Raw genomic sequence first — 4,826 nt, 5'->3', positions numbered from 1 at the left:
GCCTTGGAAGAACACCAAGTTGGTTTCTGCAGCTGTCTATTCTCTACCTGGAACAATGTCCTCACATTGACCTACAGCTATTCTTATTCTCCAGGCCTCAGTCCGTTCTTTCTTTCTTTCTTTCTTTCTTTCTTTCTTTCTTTTTCTTTCTTTCTTTCTTTTTTTCTTTCGAGACAGAGTTTCTCTGTAGCTTTGGAGCCTGTCCTGAAACTCGCTCTGTAGAGCAGGCTGACCTAGAACTCACAGAGATCCACCTGCCTCTGCCTCCTAAGTGCTGGAAATAAAGGCCTGCACCACCACACCACTGCCCGGCCAGGTCTCAGTCTTAATCAACCAATCTGTTAATTGCTAAGTCAGTTTTTTTAGATGATCCACACGGTAGCCCAGGCTAACCTGAAACTTACTACGTAATACAGGTTGGCTTCAAACTGTCTGTGAGCCATCAAGCCTGGCTTCAGCTTCAATGTCTGATCCCTTGACTTAGAGGACTGAACACACCACTCTCTAGACAGTCGTGTGGCAGTTACTGGTAATTTTGTTGTTGCTGGGTGTTTTCTAATTTACAAGCGCTTTTTAATCCTGTCCCTTGCCCTCTGGCATGTTAGGTCCTTAAGGACAGGGACTTTGTTGAGATTCTTCCCGAGGACCCAGAGGAAAACAGTTAACAACTCAAAATAAGAGTAAATTGGGGCCAGGCGGTGGGTGTCGCACGCCTTAATCCCAGCACTCAGGAGTCAGAGGCAGGCGGATCTCTCTGAGTTCAAGGCCAGCCTGGTCTACAGTGTGAATTCAAAACAGAGAAACCCTGTTTTGAAAAAAAAAAAAAACAACAATAAATAAATAAATTGGGAGCTCTATAGGCTCTCTTTCATGGCACCCCCTAGGGGGTCGGCTGTGTCAAGATGAAGCTGAATGTGACCTTCCCAGCCACAGCTGCTAGAAACTCATTGAAGTGGATGATGAATGCAAATTGTATACTTTCCACAAGAAGCCCGAGGCCCAGCAGCAGCTGCTGATGCTCTGGTGGAGAGTGGAGGGGTCGTGTGGTCCAGATCGGCGGTGGGAACCACAAACAAACCAACTGCTTCTGTCATTCCTCGCAGTTTTTGGAAGTCACTTGTTTGCACTTCCTGCTTACTCAGTTAATATTATTTCCTTCGTGGGTCTCTGAGGGAGTTGAAGACTAGAGAGTTATACCTTCCCTTGTTTGCCTGATGCAGAAAGCAAGTTAAGATATAAAGTAAATTAGGCACAAGACTTTGGATTCACCAAGATCGGATGGATATGGAGTATTTTCTCTGCATTTGTCAAACGCAAGTGGACTAGACATTGTTGATGTATTCATTGCCTGTATATATTATATGCAGTCATTGTACTTACTCTATATAGTTTTCTTGTGTTAGTTGTAGCCTTTTTTATTAGACAAATAGAGGAAATGTAGTGGCATTTCAAATGTATTTTAATGAATAAAGACTCTTTACAAACAAACAGCACCCACTGCGGTGCTCCTGCTGTTGAGTGAAGGGGGCCCTTTCTCCTCCTCCTCTTCGTTTCCTTCTTCTCCTTTCTTTAGTCTTTCTTTTCTTTCTTTCTTTCTTTTTTTTTCTGAGACAGGGTTTCTCTGTGTAGCCCTGGCTATCCTAGAACTCGCTCTGTAGAACATGCTGGCCTCGAACTCAGAGATTCACCTACTTCTCTACTTCTGCCTGGTTCTGCTGGTATCAAAGGCACACACTGTTACTGCCTGATGAGTGAGGAGCATTCTCATTATGGATCCAGAAGAACTGGAGGGCAGAAGCACAGTCTGTTCAGGATGCCTTGTGGGTGCCAATCTGAGTGTCTCACCTTGGCTGTTGTAAAAGAAGGAGAGAAGGATCATTCCTGGGCTCACAGATTCTACTGTGTGCCTCAGCAGTTGGGTTCAAAAGAGGCAGCAGAATCTGAAAGCTTTTCCATCTCTCTAAAGGAGACGATGTCCACCAATATCTTGTCAGAAGCCCTTAAACAAAGAAGGTAAGAGGCCCAGGACCAGTGCACCAAGCTCTACTGTGTGTTCCTCCACGTGTCCTGTAACACAGATGCTAACATATTGCTCTGAAGAAACAACACACATAGAAAAATAAGGAGGCTGCAGAAGATGCTAAACTTTTGATCAAGAGAATGAAGGAAGCCAAAGAAAATACGAAGAACAGATTACCAAGAGATGGAGGCTATCCTTCCTGAGAGCTTCTACTTCTAAGTCTGAGTTCAGTCAACTAGCCTTTAAGAGTGACACACAGCTGGGAATGGTGGCCCACACCTTTAATCCCAGCACTGGGGAGGCAGGAGCGGGAGGAACTCTGTGAGTTCGAGGTCAGCCTGATCTATGTACTGAGTTCCAGGACAGCCAGGGCTACACAGAGAGACTCTGTCTGAAAAAACTCAAAACCAAACCAACCAACAAACAAAAACAAAATAAAAAAGCCCAACCGTCCAAAAGGAGTAACAAATAAATGATCAGACCCCGAATCTTCAAACACAAACAAAGAAGAATAAATGGGAAGCTAGAGAGACGCCTCGGTGTTTGCTGCTCCCATAGAGAACCTGAGTTCAGTTCAGTTCCCAGCACCCATGCTGGGCAGCTCACAAGCACCAGTAACTCCAGCTCCAGGAGAACGGATGCCTTCTTCTGGCCTCCACAGGCACTGGGGCACACACACACACACACACACACACACTCTTAACAAAAAGGATAAATGATTTCAATAATATTTTTTTAACACTGGGTATTGAATTAGGGCTTTGGGCATGCGAGGGGCATGTCCACCATTGATGGATAAATCCAGCCTAACAAAGAACTTTCTTCCTCTTTGATTTACAGTCTCACTCTGCCCTGCCTGGGCTGCAGCTCACTGTGTAGACAAGGCCAGTCCCAAATTTGCATCAATCCTTCCTCTTCTGCCTCCTGAATGCTGGGATTACACGTATGAGCTACCATGCCTGACTGAATAATTCTATTTTTATTTAAAAGTATTTTATGTATATGGGTAGGTTTGTTGTTGTTTTTGTTGTTTTTCCAGATAGGGTTTCTCTGTGTAACAGTTCTGGCTGTCCTGAATTCAGCAGTAGACCAGGCTGGTCTCGAACTCACTGGTATCCGCTTGCCTCTGACTCTCAAATGTTGGGATTAAAGGTGCGCTCCACCACCACCCAGCATGAACGGGTGTTTTACCTGCATGTATATTTATGTACCATGTGCATGCCTGGTACCCACGGAGGCCAGAAGAGGGCACTGGATTTCCCTGAAACTGGAGTCAAAGATGGTTATGAGCTGCCATGTGGGAGCTGGGAATCAAACCCAGGTCCTCTGGAAGAGCAGCCAGTGCTCTTAACCATTGAGCCATCTCTCCAATCCATGAATAACTCTTTCATTTTTTTAAAAAAGTTAAAGATATGTTGATTCTAAAGGTGACAGAGAATGTCTTACCTACTTTGCATGTGTGATTTGAAATTCAGTAGTAAATTTTTCTTCAAGGCTCAAAAAAATAGTTTCTTTTTCAGACAGTGATTTTCTATAAGGTCAAAACTGGCTTTGAATTTGTGACCCTCTCGTCTCAGCCTCCTGAGCGCTAAGTTGCAGGTGTGTGCCATCTTGCTGTGTTCCAACAATTAGCCACCCTCCTTACTCCCATTACTTGGGAAATGGAAGATGCCATCACCAAATAACTCTTGAGCTGGCTTTGGTTCTAGAGCTAGAAGTCATGAAGACACAGATGAGAATCCAGGGACACGAGCAAGCATCGTAGCGTGGAATCTTTGCCTGCACACCTACACAGCGCTGATCGGAGCCATCCCCCGTCCACTGGCGTGGATGTGCGTCAGGAATGCCCACAGATGGATCGCTCTGCGGATTTCACAGTGACTCTGTGCCTACACATGGCCTCCCAGAAATTCCCTGCAGGGCATTGGCCCCCAGCCCCCGCTAAGCCACTTCTTCCTCGGTGGTTGTACTCTTCAACTCTGGGCTTCGAAATTTCCTCTCACTAAGCCAACAAGCACTTTCCAAGAAGAAAGAGATGCCCAAGATGCATGTGCCTTCCTGTGTGGTATGTGTGTGTATCTGAGTGTGTGTACGCACGTGTATGGCTCTGACTCAAGCCTCTGCCTGCCTTGAGGGTAACCTCAGCACTTCCTTCCAGCCCCGCTTTCCCCGAGCGTGGCTGGCAGCGCTTTGAAAGTGTTTTCTGGAGAAAAGCTGAGCAATGGTTTCACCATGGGCGGGCCTGTGATCTTCCTCACACCGGCCCTTTATATATTGCCTGGTGGCCATGGCGAACACATCGAGCTCCAGAGGCCACAAGCGAAGCAGGCTTTGCTCACTCTCTGGCCATCGTCATGATCTTCCGCACAGGTACCACCGGTTCTGTAGCTCGCATGGCTTCAGCTCTGTGGCTCTCAGGGGAACGAGACAGGAACAGCTACAGCAGGCAGAGCTGATCCATGACCCTCACAGCATCCTTCTCTTTCTCCAGGACCGACGAAGCCTGCCTGGGCGCTGCTCTGCTGTATAGGAACCTTGCTGGCCACCTATGGTCCATCCTTAGGTGCACCTACAGCAAACAGTGCACCTACAGCAAACATGATAAAAATTATAGTTGAACACTTGAAACTTGAATCTAAGGAACTGTATGAAGACTACGTAAGTGCCCTTGAGATTTCTTTTCCAAACCACTTCTTTAAATGCCTTATTTTGCTTTCCAGATGGCTATTCTTTCCCGATGTGAAACTAGCTACAGTAGCCAAGGTGGAATGGGAAAGAATAAGACAGGCTGCTGTGGGGATGCTTC

Source organism: Arvicola amphibius, chromosome 10 (genome assembly GCF_903992535.2).
Source record: "Arvicola amphibius chromosome 10, mArvAmp1.2, whole genome shotgun sequence".
Taxonomy (NCBI): Eukaryota; Metazoa; Chordata; class Mammalia; order Rodentia; family Cricetidae; genus Arvicola; species Arvicola amphibius.
The sequence above is the reverse complement of the archived record's forward strand: the minus strand, read 5'-3'. Positions refer to the sequence as shown.